We start from the raw sequence: 21,515 nt of genomic DNA on the forward strand, positions 1-21,515 counted from the left end.
TTAATTGTAAATCAGAAATATTTTTCCTTCCTAAACTGTATTCCTAAGTCATATCTTCTATTGCTCAGTCAATCAACATTAAGAGAGACATGAGCCTGTTAGAGCACGTCCAGAGGAGGGCCACAAAAATGATCCAAAGGATGGAAAACCTCTCCTGCGAGGACAGGCTGAGAGAGCTGGGGCTGTTCAGCCTGGAGAAAAGAAAGCTCAGGGGAGACCTGAGAGCGGCCTTTCAAAATCTAAAGAAGGAGACAGACTGTTTAGCAGGGTCTGTTGTGATAGGACAAGGCAAAATAGTTTCAAAATAAGAGAGATTTAGACTGGAGGTAAAGTTTTTTTTACAATAAGAGTAGTGAAGCACTGGAACAGGTTGCTCAGACATATGGTGGATGTCATGTTCCTGGAGAAAGGACGGGGCTCAAAATTGATTTGGCCATCTTCATCCAGAACACCAACAGCCCAGGGAAAACATAACTCTTTCAGCAGTCATTTCCCATACTTAGTTTATTTCAAGCAGTTTGTGTTTCCAACAGCTTGTTTGAGAAAGGTTTAACATTACTCTGTTTATATGGTTCTGTTGCTTAACTCTTAATACAGCTTGGAGTTAAAGGCTTAGCTGAAGCATCACAGAGGGATTGCTCTGCACATTTGCACATGGAAATGTTAATTTTATGTTTAACTTCTTCTAATTTCCAACTTATCTCTGCTCATTTGACATGATACATGCCTAACAAGAAATACACCTAAGGGTGTAACCTTTGGTTTTATACATTAACTGAAGAAAATAGTTGTTTTAATACCTGAGAATACCTGGTAAAAGAACACTCTGGGTTCCAGAGTCATTTTCATAGACTTAAACATCTGTAGCATCCCTCAAAAAAGAAGGCCAACAAATGGATCTGAGGTAATACCAAACCAACCCACCATCTTCCCAGGCTTTCTGAACCAGCAGTGCTGCAGCGCTCAGATGGCCAGTGGAAGGTGGTGGCAGTGGCAATGGCCATGCAAAATTCACCTCTTTTTTTTTTTTTTAAATAACTATTAGAGAAAGATGAAAGCATCCCTGCCATAAACATGCAGATAATTAAAGCCAATAAATAAAATTCCATAGACAACATCTTGGGACTTATTTTCCCCGTCAAATAATGTAGCTATAGCAACATGCAATCTTCTCAAAGACATGTACAAAACATGGTAAGATTTCAGGTTTTTATATTAAAAAGAATAACAGAGGATGAATGACATTCGCTTGTCTGAAAGAATATAATTTTATTGGGAAGATTTTTTTTTTTTAAATTGGAGTGGGATTATCTCAAACCTTCTCTTCATTAAAGTATGTGTCTATGTGCAAAATCAAGCATGAATTAAAAGTTAAATTAAACTTCAAATGGAATGGTTTAAGTAGCACTGATCCTCCTGAGTGCAGGGGAATACTCTATTCCCTTGCAATTGACTACATGAATACTCAGTATCTCTTTCAGACTTATTTTCCGTGATAATATGTTTTAATTGCACATCACATAGATGTGCAATTTAAAATATTTTTAATTGCACATCACATAGATATTTTTAAACATTTCTTAGTGAAAGTAAATGTCAGATATCATAAATTTTTAGAAAAATAATTGCTTCAGATTTTTTTACTTCCTCTATGGACATCCAATCAGGTGATGAATTTCTGTTTGTTCTCTAGTTAGTTATTGTTGCTACTATGAACCTATACTGAAATGAATAGTTCAAGAATATATTATCAGCTTGAAGTAAATAGGCATTATGTTTTTTAAGCAATATGACAATAATATTAGGCTTTTATCATAATGATAGAAGTGATGAAACCTAAAATGTGTTTTTCTCCTAGAAAATGAACAAAATTGTTTGGGAATAAATAGCAGCAGCTTATTAGAGAAGCACCTAATATTTTTCTTCTCCATAACTTTGAAATGAAATGCAGCTATCCAGGGATCAGAGGCTATATTTCACAGACAAACTGCTTGATTTGTGACTCATTTAAAGTCAAATTGGATCTTTACAATTGCATAAAACTATTATTATTATTAATAATGCTCATCAGTTAAAATGCAACTGGCTCACCAGGACCTGATTGCGCTAGTATCAAATAAGGCAAAATTAGAGCTCAGGTAGCTCTTTAAATCCCAGCCCCAAAACACAATTGGATGATGGTAAGCCTGAATGGTGATTAACCACAGAGAATACTGTTAGAAAGATTAATGGCACAAGAAAATACTACCACAAATGGCTATCCTTGAGGACTGATTGGACACAGATCTTTTAAAATCTCCACCCTATGAGGCTCAGACAACTGTAATGTATAAAGTGTTAATGGCATTGAGGCACAAATAGTATTGTCTAAAAACAGAAAATGCTGTCACATTTCCGAAGGAGAGGACTTCATTAACACAGGTCCTTTCTTCTTGTTGAATAACAGTTTTCACTACAAGCATTTCAACACACATGACCATATACTTGCACCACAGGCAGTAAATCTGTGTTAGCTCAGTTACATCTATACATTTTGTGCCAGCAAATGGTGCAGATGGGGTAAAATAAGAGCTCTACAGTTTAACATAGATTGTTAGGGAGCTTTTTTGGGCCCCTGTTTTTTGTTCCAGCAGCTTTTGTTTTTTTAAATCTCTGCCCTATATAAGTAGCAAGAACTTCCAAACCATGGTTAAGTGTCTGGAACATATATTTCCTCTCCTGTGAAATTATAATAGTTCAGCAGAAGTCAGTAAACCCAAAGAAAATTTACAACTCAAAATGTACCTGTTCTGACCTAATTTTAATATTTGACTTCTCTTTTTAACAAAGGTACCTCATTGACAATACTGATTACAATTTCCTTGGAGTCAAGTTTTAGGTGAAATTAGATTATGCCATATAAATAATAAAATGACATTACAGTCAAAAAAAAGAAATCAGAAATGATATGATTTCTATTGATAATAAAGCCATAGAGCATGATAACCTGGTGTCAGACTTTCTGCACTATTTGTAAATTTAGTATGAAGAGAATAACTTTATAAAACCAAATTTCATTAGCTGGATATCAGAAACATCTGAAGCAATTCTAGATGCTTACACTCTTGAATCAAGATGACAAGCATAAAGGAGACCTGGAACCAAAATAGCTTTTTCTTCACCAAGGAAAACAGCACATACGTTCACCTTAGTGCAAATTTCATTCTGTCAGATGTTTTTGCTTGTGAGTTATGCATGTTTCTTTGACAGGCAACAGATTGAAATACATACTCCACGGTCAGCCTAAGTTGGTCAGCTATACTATACACTAACAATGCCTATTTGCCATAGATTATAAAAGATGGTTAGTTCACATTGCAAAGAAAACAACAAATCTATATAGCAGATATTAAGAACTTAATCTGTTCTCCCACAGATAGGTGTCTATTGATATGCAAGACACATTAGGGTACCAGGGTAAGAGACATCAGCTATTTCCACACGGCACCTCTTTGTAACATGCCATACTTTAATCTCAAAAAGCACAAGAACCTATACTTGATCAATGACATAATTCCTCAGACTCCAGAATTGCTCTCCATTAGCTCTTGCTTAGGTAGGCTACAATAATGTAGACATTTGTGTTCAATTAGATGAATATCAGTACTGAAAACAACCATGAAGACAGATGGAAATAAACAAGAAATGTAGCAATTTTCAGTAAGCAGCAAAACATCCCTCATCAGAGGTTCAGCTCAGCAGTCATCAATACAGGCATCAAAAGCCACCTCAAATGTCTGAGATAAGCTGAACTGGTAGATACGAATGAGTAAGTACAAAACACGTAGATACAAAATCTGACGTAGAAAAGACCTATGTACTATCAGAGCAAGAGCTGGAGACCAAGTCAAACGACATCAGACATAAGGAAGCAGTATCTGCTTTGATCATATTTTATTTCTGAGTAAAAATTTAGCAGTCAGTTTGAGATGCTTTATTTACATTTGAATAGAACAGATTGTGAAGACAGCATAATTGATGTTATATTTTGCCTCATACAATTGTTGTTATATTGTCATTAACTTTTAGAGCAGCCTGCGGACACATAAGTTGTTATGCACTAGGTGTAAGATCAGAATCACTGCATGGGTGGGGTAGTGTAATACACACAGAGGTACCCATTATATTTATGTATGCATACATACATAATTAAAAAAATTAATTACAAGGTGCTACTTGTGTATATGCAGTTTGTAGCAGCTCCTTTTTTATCTTATCCTGTAGGATATGACAAAACTTGATTGAGTCTAGAATTAAATACTGTAACTTTTAAAGCAAATTAAAAAAGGATGCTACTGGAGGGTGGAATAGCCTGAAATCTTAAATAAGTATTCTTCTTATATTGATAAAAAGCAACTCACACACAAGTGAAGAGTCACAACCATAAAGAAACTCAGAAACTAAGGTCCAAGGGATATAGAAGAGAGGACAGCAAACAGTGCCTTGTTCAGGTTGGGTAATAGATTACTGTGAGGAATGAGAGCATGAATTTTGCCGCTTCAGTCAATCTACCCTGCAAGTCAAGATGGGATTCAACAGCCAACACAAGGGAGAATGAGTTACTTATGGAGGCTTTTTCTACAGTCAGACAAGAAAGGTGGGCACTGGAAGAGGGCATTTTACCAAAAAAGCTTGATCTAATAAATCTATCTTTGCAGAGGCATCTTCTCGCTCAGTGTATATAAGGCACTTACAAATAGTACAATATTGTGATTTTAAAATGAGTTCTTTATATATCTTCAGCGTGATGTAACAAATTTCCAAATAGTCAAGAGGAATACTGGAAAATATGAGATCCATATTATCTAGGAATTTTTCCTTGTCTTGCAGTCATTAAGGAAAACAGCATGCTAAGATTTTCAGCACTCAGATGAAACAGACATTCAAGGACCAAAGGGTGATTATGCCTAAGATAATGATGTGGAGGATGAGGGCATTAGCTAAATTCACATTCATGCTTAAATAATTGCTTAGATTATACAGTTCACAAGTGACTTGGAGTTAATAACTGGCAGGTCAGCTGATTAATAGCAGCGCTTTTAATTTTACCGATGTTGTTCTTTGCCAACCCATTTTTATTCAAAGCAGCATCAACCCAGTGACATTGCTCCTCTATTTTTCATAGTCTGTTCTAAAATTTAATACAGAGAAGTAAGTTTATTTCCTTTATAATATTATCTGGAAAGGCATTAAATAGATTTTAAAATTAAAAGATTTTAAAATTGAGGAGTTGGAATTTCTGTACAAAAGGAGAACAGCCTTGCCTTTCCTCTTTCATTTCTTCTTTCCTTTCCTTCTCCAGCTACTTGAAGTTTTGTTTTATTCATACAATTCCACCTCTTTTCCCTGAGGCACACATATTCCAAGACATGTCAGAACATTAAGATTCCCAGCAGTATCTACTTCCCAAGTAAATTCTTAAAGAAAGAATATGTCCATGAATTAAAAAAAAAAAAAAAAAAAGATCTGTAATCCCCATATGCACCTACAGCTTCATGTCCTGCAGTGCACATGGGTGGAATTCAGTGCTGAGGTTTTCAGGACAAGGGTTTCAAACCAGTTTCCCAAGGTCCACCAGGAGAGCTTTGAGACTACTTGAAAAATTTCAGTTTTCCATTTTGGATGGAAAAGAGATGACTGGAATATATTTTGCATAATAAAAACAGACAGTATTGATACAATGTTATGTATTTGTTTATTTATTTAAACACTTAATGCTTTTTTAGGGAGAAGTAAGAAATCAGGAAAACAGTGGAGGAGATTTCTGCATTGGGAACACTAATGAATCTGCTTCATGAATTTCAAAAGACCCCATTGCTGTAGTAATGATTGGTGTAAAAAGTAAAATAGAATCAGAACAGGAATAAGAAATGATACATAGAGCTTTTGCTGGCCCTATGAGCTGGAGCAAACAGTGTTCTCTAGCTATTGACAAATCAACATAATAAGCAAATACCATACACAACAGAAAGGAACAGCAAATATATTTAAAAGTGTACAAAAATATTTTATTTAATTTTTTCCTACTCCCGACTTTCTGATTATAGAGGCTTTTTAATAGAATAATTTATTTTGAAACTGTTATTCAAACACTACAAATTGATGTATAAATTGACTTTTGTCAAGAGAGTATAATTACATGGCAGCAAGTCTTGTATAATTACATTATTCAATCCAGTTCAGCACATAATTTTACAACAGACAGAACGTGAGCACGATCAGAATTGCATCTTCTATTCTCTGTTCTAAACTAATTGTAATAGCTTTTAATAACAGCATAATGCATTAATGCTGCTAGATGACAATTCATACAAGGAAAAGACTAGTGTCATAGAACAATAAGAATTATGGGAAGGTACAATTCCGTGAATAAATAAAACTTTTTACAAAAAAATAAGAATAATCGAAAAAATAGCACCTACTTCTGTCATTCTATATTTGTGTGCTGAATTTTACATGCAGATGAATAAGACTGTAAATACTTCCTGCATAAGATGAGTGCAGAGGAGTCTGACCTCCAGTTCTGTGTCAGATTAAAGGGGTGAATATTCTCCTGCACTCTTTCTTTCTAGATAGAAGGAAAGATGCTTTTCTCAGTTCCTCCTTTGCAATGTGGATCCAGAGAGAAAACAAAGCACTGTGAATGTGTACATCAGTGAGACAAATTACAAGAGCAATGGGAGCAGAAGAAAAAGAAAAAAAGAATGGTGGAGAAAATTAAAGCCTTTTCAGCTTCTCAGAAGTGGTCGGTCATGAGCACCACATACCTCCTCACGTCTTGCGATAGAGAAGCCATGCCCTTGCAAAAGCCCTCTGACACCACCACCAGCACTGTGCCCTCTCACGTATTTTCTATATTCATTCACGTATTTTCTACAGTCATTCAACAACTAGAGAAGAAATGGAGGTGACATCCTGAGTCCTCCTCCAGACTTGCTGGACTGAGCAGTAGTTGAGAATGGAGACACTGCCATATCTCTGGTAGGGATCCTATCTGATGGGATATGGGAGATGACTGGATGGTGCCACTGGTTGCTACCTGCACACATAGCAAATACTATAAATGGAAAAAGAAAAGGTTTGTGTAAACCAGTCAGATGTTTGAAGTAAAGGATAAGGACATTTTCTGTGTAATTTCTTAAACATCTAGCAATTCCAAATTGAATATATTTTCAATTCAGCCTTCAAAATATTATGGGCAAGTGGCAGGCTGGGAGATTTTTAGAGTTGTTCAGCACAGAGAAGAGACTGGGGCCTATAAGAAAGAATAGGAGGAGCACTATTAAGAGAATGTAGTGAAGTGAAGGCTCCAGGGAGACCTCAATGCTGCTTTCCAGTACTTAACGGGAGTTTAAAAGCATGAGGGAGACCAACTTTTTACACAATCTGATAGTGATAGGACAAGGGGTAAAGGCTTTAAACTGAATGAGGAGAGGTCTAAATTAAATATTAGGAGGAAATTTTTTACTCAGATTGTGGTAAGGCATTATTATGGGTTGCCCAGAGAGGCTGTGGGTGCCCCATCCCTGGCCAGTTGGATGGAGCCCTCGGCAACTTGATCTAGTGGATGACAACCCTGTCCACAGTAAGGGAGTTGGGACTTGATGTTTTTTAATGTCCTTTCTAACCCAAATCATTCTATGATTCTATGATTTCCATAATACACTGTGTAAATAAATCTTTTTTTTTCCTGTTCTTTAGAATCTTCTGTTCTGAGATGCCTACCTATTTTTCTGAGATTTTAATAATAACAAATATCAATACAAACATTCCCAGAATTATGGCAAATACTGATAGAAATAAAGTCCAAAACAGTACAATCTGAACTTGTCATCCTTTTCTAGCTTTTCAATTCTCCAAAATGAAGACGGCCTTTATTATGCAAACTCTCACGCCAAATTAACTGCTTGTATTGGATCTGTTTATTATAGTTTAGTTAATAATGATAGAAGAGTTACACAAAAGCACACATACACAGAAAAGAAAAAAAATATAATGCATCTTTCTGTGTAAGATGTGAATGTCGTGTACTGAATTCTGTGAGTTTGAAGAGCAATTTCCTGTTCAGCTTTCACTACAGTTGGAAGTTTGGTCATTCATCTTTATTTATCTAAACTGCAAAAGTGGCTTGGGATTTGCTAGAGAGCTGGCAGTTTCAGGAAATTTCCTATAGTCACTTGAGCTAGCATATTATCGATGTATTGATGGTTATCTCCTCAGATTTTTTGCTTGAGAGTTTGATGCTGGAATTTATTCATATTTGGAAAAGGAATCATTTTAAAACCAGTCGGAAACTCATTGGAATTAAAAATGAAATGAAGAGGGAGGATAATAAGACAGCATGAGGCTTTTAATTAATCTTTGTCTTACCCAGAGATGTGTCAGATGTCAATTTGTGCTGGTTCCATGAAGGATTAAGGCCAGTAATATGTACAGCCCATTTAGCTTTGAAACAAAGCATAAAGAAAATAAAAATGAGAACTTTTGATTCAATGTGACACTGAAGGGGAAGAGAATTAGCAGCTATTAAATGGAGCTGGCTCAATTGCCACCACTGGAGGTGACCCTAGGAAAATACAGCTGGTATTACCAGACAGTGTTTATATCCCCAAGCCACATTCATAGCAAAGTTTGCCAAAATGGGAATTCAGACAAATGCCTGGAAATCTTCTAGAGGCTGAACAGTCCAGAACATCCCATTTGTTCCAGTGAAAATTCAAAAAATGTTGGGGAAAAGCCAAATGAGCTAACTATAGAGATTCAGGTTTTATGCTTTCTTTTCATCCCTTGTACCCCTGAGCACCGACACAGGATGAGATGGAAAATGGGACTGTTTGTATGAGATCTATAGCAGACAAGGACCTAGGCATAAGGTGAGTTCAGGGTGCTATGTTTTCAGTGTTACACGTTAAGTGAATCTTATCTCTGAGGTTTAGAAAAATATTTCCGCATACCTCAACCAAATTTTCCATAGTCCTTGGGTTTAGTCATTGGTGAAATTTGATTTTTTCCTTCAGTTCAAAGCCCACAACTTTCCAATTCCTCTACAGATTTTAAGTACTGCAGTGTTCCATGGTTTTCAGTAAGTTACTTTCATGCCTCACTTCAGGACCTTGTGCCCTGAGACTTTCCTTTTCTTCATGAAATAGCCAGCAGAGGGAAAACACTTTGTAAGAATAAATGCCAACTTCTACACCCACATCTCAGCTACAAATCTTCTGAAGAAATGATTTAGACCTACTATCATGTACTTCAGACCCTTCAAATCCAAACTTCCAGTAGACCCCAAAGGAATTAGACTGGAAGACTTAAACAACTGAAACATTTTAGAAAGAAATAACAGAAATCTTTATATGGTGCTTGGTGGTATCATTAAACATGTTGCTCTGGAAGAACAAAATTGGAAAAGTTTGTTTCTCCCTCCCTTCTTTTGAATCATCCCTTCCAGCCTACTTACATTGCCTGCACACATCCTCTAAACTTAAAGACAAGTTTATGGCCACACGAGTAACAATGACAAAAGTTGTACAGGAGTAAATGGAATCAATCTCAAAAATAAAGTTTTGTTGTTAGTTTCATCAGACGTGTTATCATTGTCATAACTTTTTCGAGAGGAAGACAGTGAAATCCACTCTGCTTTATTCAAATTGAGAAATCTTGGACAGCTTTTGTATAGTCGTTCACTTTAATATTTCCAGCCATAACATTTGTTCTCCCAAATACTATCTCAATACACTAATGAAGCATCTAAGAATGTCAAATAACAAAGAGGTCAAAAGGATAATCATGAGGAATAAAAATGTGTTATATGATATGGAAGACTGATCAGAAGCAAGAAAAATAGCAGAAGAAAGTGTGTTGGGGAGTATAAGGAGTATTTTGAAAGCTTAGTAAGAAGTAGAGGAATTGAGCAATGGCGTGGCAAGATAACCACACAGGAATGGGAAAGCTCACTATAGGGATGTGCAGAAAGCAGTAGACCACCTCACACATATATTGATAGGCCTGCGCTATGGAAACTCAGAAGTAATTGAATTAATTGGAGCAAGAACATACTGTTTTCTTGCAGAATCTGAAAAAAAAAAAATCTGTTTAACCATAGACTACAAACTACTGGTCAAAGTCACACAGAAGAAATCCATCAGATCAATGAAGCACCTGGGTACCAAATTCTTACTCAGGATGTTCCTCAGCAGCAAAGAACTGGAGACCAGGAGAGGGTTCACAGTATGTCATATGGTGAGATCTTTCTATATACAACGTACTAACATGTGCAAGTCTCTGGTCTGATCTTTCTGTACCTATATGTTATTATGTATTTTGGCACTACAAAAATGTCATCCCAACAGTAAACAGATTGACCTTCTCTTATAGAGAATGTGCTTTCCTCTTTTTAGAATTTTTTGTATATAGTATACAACTCATTATTATGTCTAGCAATCAGAAGGACTAACGTGACAGCGTAGCAACCAGAAGGACTAACGCGATGGAAATAGCATTACAAAAGGTGGAAGGAAAATACAGCACTCACCCAGATCAGAAGATTTTGAGCTCGCAGGAAAAGGCTCCCACCAAGGAAGGATCTCTTCTTGGAGATTCTTCCTCAGGGGCAGTCAGCCCTTAAATGAGGCCTAAGAGGGGTGAAGCCTGGCTCCACCCCTTCTGGTTGCACAGGTGAATTGCCTTCAGGTCTTCCCTCCAGGTGCTCAATCAGTGGTTCAGGCCATGACTCAGCAGTTCCCATACATTATGTATTTGATAAATTTTCATGGCATTTCAATAAAACATTGATTTAATTTTGTTATGCTGTTCCTTCAGCTCTTACTTGCAAATATATGTGTATTCTTGGAATTATATAGTCATGTACAATATATTTTTTTCTTTCCCTGACCCCAACCTCAGCCTGTCTATAAGTTCAAGCAATATTTAGGAACAACACTGCCTTTTCATCATTTTAGCATTTGGCCTTTCACTTCAAAAGAAGCACTCCAAATTGATAATAGGCTCTTATAAACCACAACTACACTTGAGAGGGTGGAACATTGATGAAATTTAATATCAGCAATACCTATTGCAATGTTTTTGCATGTTCATTGTCAGTTCTTCCCCTTCTTAATAAATGTCTCCACAGTAGGGGGAAAAAAAAAGCAATGAATAATAACAGAACTTCTAATTTTATTTTTTTTTTCCAAAAAAATTTTGGAATTGTAATAATTTTAATGCTATTTTTAAATGCACATACTTAGGTCACAGCACAATCCCTGCAGGAAGTCAGATGCTATCTCAAATACAGCTACTGACATCAGCAGAGACATTTAAATAGCACTCAGCATGAGCAAGAACTATCTGGTACAATATAGTGATTTATGCAAACGAAAATAAACTACTGTATTTGAAATTGGCCATCTATGGATGGATATGGATTGGAGAAAAAGAGTTTTATTGTTCTTAATGAGGCCTTGGGGCAGAAATTTCCACGACCTTACTGGAAGTGGCATAACTTCTGTTTGTGAGTCCACTTACAGTAAACAAAAATTATAATTTATTTCAAGCTTGGGAGCCATTGAAATAATGGTTCAACTTTTAACAAACTATTCTCTAATGCATTATCTTAAGGAGTTTGATCCCATGCTACACACTGACTCCATACTACAATCACTTCATAAATCTAATGTTGCATCATCAATTCAATTTTTCAAATTGTACTAGGAAAGCTTAACTGACAATGAAAGCTTATCTGGAAGGTTTTAAATTCTTGTCTTTTTCTTGGTGCTGTATAATGAGCCAGCCAACAAATCTTCCCAATCCTACAACCATTTGCCCTAGAAAATGATTGGTTGAGATTTCATTGTTAAAAATTTTAAAATAAATAAATTATGGTATGAAGTCTCATGAAGTCTGTATTTGGGCCATATTTCATTTCTATGCCATGTCAGCACATCTTCACTCTTTATGAATAACACTGATAGAATTAATATATGTCAAACATCTAACTGACATCTGTGATATTTTTAATGTTGGTTGCAAGTAATACCCAAGGTAAAGAAAAAAGAAAGAAAGTAGACTTTCGGTTAAGTTCACCAAACTGAATCAATCTGCCATCTGATCTGTAAATATTGAAGTCTACGTACAGAATCTGTTTCCAAGCTTTGAACACTACAAAGGACATACAGCTTTACCACTCATAAAACTAAAGAAATACGATTTTTTTTCCTTCAATATTGCAGATGTTTTAGGCATTCAAAATGAATATTAAACAATGTATTAAAAATAAATGTAGCAGACTTCCTAAATCTGAAACCAAGATAGGATCTCTGATTCTTTATTCCATGTTCTGAGTTTGATGCACTCTACCTGAAATTTTATTTTTAAACTAGTTGATAGAGAAGGGCATAATACCGTCTAGTTATAAATAATTGTGCCTATCAGGATTTTAGAAAGTCATACATTACACAATAGTCTTTACATCAAAAATTGCCCAGAGCAGATATACTCTAACACAGGGGACCAACACATTATATTTTAAGATGTTGAATATATTAAATTTGGTTTCTTAGTAGAAACAAGGTATAATTTCTTAATAATTAGCTGTTTTGTAATCCAGAAGTGATTTATCCTGTTATGTTTCTGAATAGCTATCAAAAGCATATAAGTGGTTTTATGAGAGCTGAACTATTTCCCTGCAACTTTAAAATTGTTCAAGAAATCTTTTCTAAATTACCATTCATCATAGAATTTCTGTATCTACGCAGATTTTAATAATAGTCTAGAAATGTAATTCTCTTTATGAAAGATCCTTCATTGGAAGTAACTGTTTGGCAGCTTTTGAAAAGCTGCTACAGGGATGATAGAAACTGCAAACATTAGTGAACTTGGAAAATTATTGGAAAGATAATGTTGCATTGTATCTTTTAAACTTCCCACTGATCTCATCATGCTTTTGGTTGCAAAAGGGAGCATTTTATTTCCCTCATTTGAAAAGAATATTGATATTGCTTTGCTAGAAGGAACTTATTTTCAACATGGGAGTATTGCTAGATGTCCAGTTTTCTAAATTCTCAGTGTTGGGCTATTTGTTTCTTTAGTTCGTTTCTCATTATTGGGTACTTTTCTTTCTTGTGAGAGATGTGGGTAGTTCTCTGCTCTCATTAGTGGTTTCAGTCTCACATGGTCTACTCTCTGCCTTCCCATGAGGTCCACCTTTCATAAAAGGGTCATTGAATATTTGATGAATTCAGAGGAAATCTTTACATTTCCTCAGTGAGCAGAGATGAGAAAGAATCATGAGGATGGCAAGAGATTTATACTTGCCTGAGGGATTCAGTAACTACCTAGGTTGCTCTGAAAGTAATGCTTCCTCTTTATTTCTGTGGAAACTACCACAGATACAAAGGGCATAATAACACTATTCAATAGAGCAAATTCTCAGCTACAAAACGCTATTTTTAAACATAGTCACCACCATTAGCCAATTCATGCAAATGAGCTGATCAAGGCACTCTTTATTTCATGGTGTAACAGCTGGGTATGGCCGTCCAGAACACAGCTTGTCTTTCATATCACTGTCGCCACTGATGAAACGCACTATCCACCGCCTCACTGTGCTCATATCCAGTTTTTGGTCACCATAAACACTGCGCAAGTATCCATGAATGTCAATGGGTGCAGTTTTTTTTCTGCATTTACGAATTCAGTGACACCCCTTTGCTTCATAGGCACTTCCATGTCATACACCATTTTGTGAGACTGCCCCTCTGCTGCCATCTCTCTCACAGCGACAAAAAGTAATGGAATATTGGTGGGAAGGTTCAACCTCTTCATACCATCAATATCTGCCTCTGATGTCATGGGACAAGATAATAAAATAGTATGCATTACTTTTGGAGCAGCTCTCATATACTTTCCCTGAGGTATATCCTACCCAAGCCTCTAACATTGTGTCTATAGCCAGCAGGGATTTTCAAAACCCAATCTGATGCAGTCTCAGGCAACATGATGATCTCAAGAAGTCCCTTTCAATACCAATAATTTTGTGACTCAACAATTATTGTAGCACATACTCTTTCTTCCCTACTTATACGTGATACTTTCTTTGTAGTACATATTATAAAAGCATGTTTTAAGATCTTTCCTGAAACACTTCTCACTCTATGGATTAACACCAACAAGAAGCTGCCATCAGTTAAGCTAAGCATAGCTAACAATAGACTTCAGGTCAATTTTTCTAAGCTTAATCACATTTGAAAAAATAGGATTTCTAGGGTAAAAATAAGCAGTGTAAAAGAGAATAAATACATTCATCATTTTTTAATTTCTGTGACTGCAGATCTCAGTTTGGAAGTATTGCTAAAGTTGCACAAATATTCAACCACCTGAATAATCTGAAACAAGAGACTTTACTGCGGAACATTCAATGTAGAAGAGTAAGAAATAGGACAAAGATAACCCAGTTACATATGTTTTTCTCCATACTTCCTCTATTGATTATTATTCCCTTACAAATGAAGAAAGACTTGCCAAAAGCCAGCACACTGAACAAAGTGTAAAGTCCTTTAATAACAACTGAAAGGGAAACAGGTCAGTCATTAGGGTAGATAGGGCTTTCATCGATTTTAATTGAATCGTATTGATTTGTATAGAAGATAATTAGTTTGAATTGACTTTTATTGATTTGTGCCTAACTGGACTCAATTACAACCCAGTGATGTGCTTTGAACAAACTAAATTGCACTGATTATTTGGACTGAACTGAAACACACTGAAGAGAGTTCAGAGAAATGAGCAAAAAGCTAGCGATCACTTTTAATGATTCCTACGCTGCTCATGAGTGCTTGCTGAAATATGAGTGAATTCAGAAAAAAATATGATTATTAAATATCATATCTGAAAAGGAAGTGAGCTGATTGAACATGACTTGTGATTATTTTCAGCTCTTGGTTTATTTCATTTTCATTTGTAAATATTTTTTCTCTGCTGCCTGAGGGTCTTGCTTTAATGATGAGATTCAGAAATTAAATTTTCTTACTTTGAAGAGTCTTGTAAAAGAGAGGACAGTACGTTACGCAGCCTCCTATACATCCGGGTGTAAGATGGCATTAGGATTCCACCTACCCAAAGAAGGGTGTTATTAAAACACCCAGGGAGAACCTGTAGATCCCTATATTTCTCTGTCCATTCAGATTGTTTTCTTTTGTCATAGAAATCTGCCTTCAGTGCTCCAGACAGCAAGGTAGCTTAATTGTGCTTTAGTGGCCCTGTCCAGGAGACAGGTTATCAGGTGCATCCAGAGCATGGAGAATTTTATTATCAAACTGGTGTGGGTTAAAAATTAATTGAAAACACCATTAATCATAATCACCCACACATGGTGAGTATAGCACCCTCTACTAGAGATCAGTAATATCTTTGCTTGTTGACGCTTCAGAGTACGTAATGTTGTCAGTCAAGGCTATGCAGGCTTTGGTTCCCAGACTGGATTCAAGCCAAAACATAATCTTCTTCAACTTTTAAATGATTTTGAGAACATCTTATTTTGCTCAATATGTGAACTCAGGAGATACAGAAACATGGCTAGCACAGAAAGGTGCCTCAAAACATATTTATTCAAACTACAAAAGCTCCAAAGACCTATGTTTTAAGCTGGAAATCACAAGCTGCAGTAGTGGTGGTACCCATCAGTAGAGTTCTCAATCTGGTAGGTAAAATAGACTATACAGCAATTAAAAACGTTGTATGCTATAATAATTTGAAAGGAACCATGAAATATTTTGAAAGGAAAGGAATTCCTGGGCCACTAAGTCCATTGTTTTGCAGTTCTAGACATGCATCTTATGATCTCTTTCATAAATCTAATAGTTTCAGTGTAAAACGTTATAGCTTTTTTACCCATATTACTCTTACTCTAATTTTAAATCTCAGTTCTTTAAAGGGAAGTGACATCCAGCTTTCAATATCTGTCTATAAATAGCCACTTTGTAGTAGCTACATAAAGATTTTGCCCTTTAAAGGCTCTTGTCTCTTACTAATATTTACTCGCCTGGCATATTTATAGATCACAATTATGCTCCTTGACAGTCTTTGTTTTACTATGCTAAATAAGCCAGGCTCTTCCACTACATTCTCATAACTGTTTTTCACTTCCTGTGTAAAATCACTTGTCTCAACAGGTATTCTAGTCTGTTATTTTTTGTTCTTTGTTATTTTCACTTACACATGAACGAACAGAGCTGTGGTACACACACAGAGACTTTTAAAAGAAAAAGAAAATAACATAGGGATTCCGGAAGAGGATAATTCTGCATAAGGCGTTACATAGAATCATAGAATAGTTTGGATTGGAAGGGACCTTTAAGATCAACTAGTTCCAACCCCCCTGCTATAGGCAGGGACACCTCCCTCTAGACCAGGTTGCTCACAGCCCCACCCAGCCTGGCCTTGAATGCTTCCAGGGAGGGGACATTCACAACCTCACTGGGTAACTTGTTCCAGTGTCTCACCACCCTCACAGTGAAGAATTTCTTCCTAACACCTAGTCTAAATCTATCCTTTTCCAATTTAAAGTCATTTTCCCCTCATCCTCTTGCTACCTGCCCTTATAAAAGTCCCTCCCCAGCTTTCCTGTAGGCCCCCTTCAGGTACTGGAAGGCCGCTATAAGGTCCCCCCAGAGCCTTCTCTTCTTCAGGCTGAACAGCCCAAACTCTCTCAGCCTGTCCCCTAGGGAAGGATCTAAATGGCCAGGCTTCTGCATGACCACTCTAGCATATAAAACCTCAGTGCTGTTTATTCACCTCAGGTACATACAAAAAACTCTCTTGAATGTCTTAACTACATTAAAAAGACTGTTCTGCATGACCATGCCTGTAGGAAGAGTTTCTATTGAATATTTACAACCTTATTACCTATGTTCAGCACTTCACCCATGAGTTCACTCTACACACTTACTCATATAAACAGGACCTCCCGCAGTGGGACTTGATTTCAATGGAATTGAAACTATAGGGAAATAATTTAAAGAGTGTATGACACTGAATCAATGCAACAGTTATCTGTACTGAACTTTGAAAGACTGTCTGCCTTTAAGACTAATTCAAGAAGGGAAAAAAATGTTACTATCTCAAAAAAGAAGCAAAATAATTTCTTGGACACACAGTGATATAAAGGTTTTTTTGATCTAAAGATTATAATGGTCTATTGAGGCCACAACACCCGTGCGAGAAGTGGGATCTTAAAAGCATTTGCCTTTTCCCATTCTCCAAAAGAATACGTGCTCATCCTCAGTTACGCAGGAAAGATGACAGCTGTGAGCAGACTAGCCACGATTAACATTAATGTTCATCAGTGTCAAAATTTAGGCAACTGCAAAGTGTTTGGGTATTTTTTTCACATTCTCAAGTGTCTTGTTAATTCTGTTTTCATTTATCACTGAGAACATTTCTAAATGTATTTTTGCTTCCACTTCACACCAATGTTCCTTACTCTATGAAGCAGACATAAGTAGCTAATATAAAAAGGATTAATAACAGTCACTCCTTTAATATATATCAACAACATATGTACTGATCCCGATCCATTAAAGAACATATACATGAGTATAAATAAGATTTATCACAAAGTTACAGACCTCTTAGACAGGAATTGATTAACCAATTACTAAGCGTTCACAAACTTTGAGCATATCTTTAATATAAGGCAAACATATTTCTAGCATTGCTTTTTTTCTAGATTTTCTTTAATAACTGCATTACTTTGTCATCAGTGAATCATATCAAAAACCATCTATTTCTGCAGTAATATGGTAGTCATTTTTATCCAGCTTTTAGGATTGTGTGCATAACTGTCATTTATCTTCACTATCAAAATCTATGCAGTCAGCAGTGTCCTTTATTACATTACTATAATTGCACTTGGACTTGCTCATCACTAGAAAAGTGCTTTTCTTGAGTACTTTTTGCTTTTAAATTAATCATTGTGTGTTTCATTCTAATTTTTTATTTTCATGATTATCTTTTACCAAAGATTTAAAATTACCGATTATTCTTATTTGTATTATTTATTACTATTTTTCAGTATACTGCTTGCTCTGCTTCACAGAATTTCTTTGATTTGTATGGAAGAGAGCATGAGTGATGAGAAAGCTCTCTACACTAAGCCAGTTTTAGTTCAGAAATGTAACAGAAGAGTCATTTCTATCCAGAGTATTACTTGTACATAGACTTCATGTCCAATTTTCTGGAGTGCCGACTCTATATTGAAAGAAAGCAATTGCAGACATCTGACCACACACATCAGAGACTATGGTGTCTTAAAATGGGAGATGAAGGCTTATGATTTCAAACACATACAAGCATTTGATGTGGGCACACTGAAGAAAGTCACAGAAGTTTTGTCAGCAGAGTTATTTTTGCTGTTTAGGATAGTACATAAGAGCATCCTTACAAAACAAAATAAAGCCAGGAAAATCCAGCCAGTGCCCTTTGTTGTCTGTTTATGTGGTGATTCAAGAACATAGTCTTTACAAAGACTATGCCTTTGCAATAACACTGTCTCCCACAGTGTTCTCCTGGAGAAGCTGGCAGCCCATGGTTTGAACAGGTACACTCTGCTGGCTGGAGGGCCAGGCCCAGACAGTGGTGGTGAATGGAGTTAAATCCAGCTGGCAACCTGTCCCTCCCTGAGACTGGGATATGTTTCTTTTGTTAAACTTACTGCATAATAGTAAATGTCCAACAAACCTTTATACAGAATGATCTATAACGATGACAAATGCCGTATAGGAACGACAGAGTACGCCTACCTGTTTATCACCGCATCTCAACAGATGGAATCCACTGAGCCTTAATCCAAAGCTTTTAGAAACTGAAATCCTTTAGATTTTAATAGGTTTTTCTAATTGTTTCTGTTCAAGTCTAATATTATTTCTGTAAAAACAGGCCCTTGTTGTTAAGATCTTAAATGCCTGTTTAGCATTTCTGTTGCATGCTTATGCCCTCTTCTTGAAATATAGAAAAAAAATACCTCACCTCAATATCTCACAATCCTTTTACTCTTCTACCCTTTTTGCAGATTACCTTTCTAGCCCATAAGTTTCATCTATTTTTGTATAAATATATAAAGAATGTGACATACATGTTACCTTGATCATGTAAGACAGTCAAAAATACAGACAAAAATCTTACCTAATCACTGTCTCCCTTCTTGTTTCCCCTGTCTCTCTTGCCCACTTCTCACCTTACTCATCTATCGTATTTCAGGATACTTTTCTGTCTTTCCTTCTCACGCACTCTGACCTCTCTTTGCTTCCTGGAAAATTTCCTCCAATTAGATCCTTTCACCTCACGTCACTTGCAGTGTTCTCATAACCTCCTTTTTTCCCCAAACTTCTAGGATCTTACATCTTTCTCAGACATCCCTCATGTGCCCTGTGCACTTTGCTCTTCTCAAACCTTAAAAAAATCTGTCCTCTTCCTCCAAACAGTATTGGAGGAGAAATTAGAGGCAACCTGAAGCAGTTTTTTTGCCTCACTTCCCTAAGGTGCAAGAGACTGTAAGAAAGGGGATGAAAATGAGAAATGAAGGAGAGAAAGACCACTCAAATAAGGAGAAGCAAAGAAGGCCAAAGGTCTTGTTTTGTGCTCTCAAATGGGGAAGAAAAAGAGACAAGTGAAAGCAAGCAACAGCTTATATTGACTCCTTATGGGAAAGGAAGAGAATAGAAAGCACCTGTTATCAAGCATCATCAGCCCTGCCTTAGCTCTTTGAATGCTACTACAAGGCAAATAAATAAAAGTTGTTACAGATTCTGGCTTACTCTGATCAAGAGAAATGATCTTTCATAGCACGTACATACTAGTCCCTGGAGCACTTAACACATTTAATTTCAGACTATGCTATACTCAGGCACAATTATCTTTTATGTGAAAGAAAAATTTGCAAGCTATGTCTATATTATCAATTATTAAACTCAGACAATTAGAAACACATTTAGCAGGTTCTGAATGCATCCATTTCAGAGTCCCTATGTACCTGCTTCTACCCAGGGAGAAAAAAGATCTGAATTGGAACTTCCATTAAAAGGACAACATGCCTTTAGCATTTCCTTAACCTCTAATTGCAGTGTCATCCACTATAACCCCTCAATATAAATTTTTAAAGCACGTTTCCTCTCCTTTCTTATTACATTTCAGGACACTTGGGAGATGAAAGATTTCTGTAGGCCTTCTCAATAGAAGTGCACAATAGCTTGAGATTGGATAACATGAAATTTGAGCTGGATAAAATTTGAAAAGAAGAAATTTAGCTTATCTGTTCCCTTCTGTAGTGTGTTAGCCTTGATTGGATGCCAGGCACCTGAAAACCTTCTCTGTCATTTCTCCTCAGCAGGACAGGGAGAAAATACAGTGGACAAGCTTGTGGGTCAACATAGGGACAGTGATATTGCTCACCAATTACTAAATCAGACTTAACTCAGAGAAGATGAATTGAATTTATTGTCAATTAAAAATAGAGTAAGATAGTGACTAATAAAAACAAAATTAAAAACACCTTCCCTCTCTCCTTTCTTCCCAGGCTCAACTTCACTCCTTTAGTCCTGACTTCCCTACCTCTTGACTTTGTTTCTGCCACTCTTCATCCTCAGGCTTTTCCTCTGCTCCAGTGTTGGGTCCCTCCCATGGAATGGGAATTGATCCCCACATGCAGCAGCTCCCCCAGCCCTCCTGCCCCGTTGTGGACTCCTCTCCATGCCATTAGCTTCATCCAAGGGCCTGTTCTTGTGTGGGCTCACCACATCCACTCTGCACTATGGGTTCCTTCATGACTGCACATGGAGATCTGCTCCACATGGCGTCCAACAGCCTGCTCCACCATGGGCCTCTCTTCAGCTGCAGGGAACTTCTGCTCCATGCCTGGGGCACCTCCTGCCCTCCTTCTGCATTGACCTTGCTATCTGCAGGGCCATTTCTCTCACATTTTACTCACTTCTCTCTCCCTCCATTCCTGAGAGGCATTTTTTACATTTTCTTAAATATGCTAATGCAGAGGTGACACCAGCATCACTCATGGGTTTAGCTCAGGCCTGCAGTTAGTCTGCTCTGTACCCATCTCGAAGTATCTGGTATGGCCACCCTTGCAGCCTTCAACCCCTGCAACAAAAACCTGGCCAATGATATTAAAGAAATTAAGAAGAAAACATCTCTGTTTTTAAAACCTACTGACCCATGGAAAAGTCTTTGGCTTCTCAAAGGAAGAGACATAATCCTGCGTCAGTTAAAATTAGAAAAGAAAAAATCTGGAAGATACATTGCACAGAGAAGCTCTTCAGGTTATACAGCTTACTGTAATTCTAAGAACAGTTGCCTGTTCTTGTTTTTGAAAGGTGATGAATCACAGAAGACAAAGATGAGTGAAATCAAAGAAAATGAAATAATGAACAAAAGAAATAGTTTGCATCCTGATGTTTAAATTGGTTAATGTAATA

At 36.7% G+C, this 21,515-nt stretch overlaps 1 long non-coding RNA gene across 1 annotated transcript; it reads right to left on the reverse strand.

Moving 5' to 3' along the window:
* LOC110394583 lies at window positions 5,803-10,611 on the reverse strand. Its single transcript, XR_002435723.1, has 3 exons — window positions 10,571-10,611; window positions 8,410-8,484; window positions 5,803-7,096 (listed from the first exon to the last, which is right to left on the reverse strand). It is a non-coding gene; the product is annotated as an uncharacterized LOC110394583 (long non-coding RNA).

The sequence above is a fragment of the Numida meleagris genome, chromosome 2, assembly GCF_002078875.1.
Source record: "Numida meleagris isolate 19003 breed g44 Domestic line chromosome 2, NumMel1.0, whole genome shotgun sequence".
Taxonomy (NCBI): Eukaryota; Metazoa; Chordata; class Aves; order Galliformes; family Numididae; genus Numida; species Numida meleagris.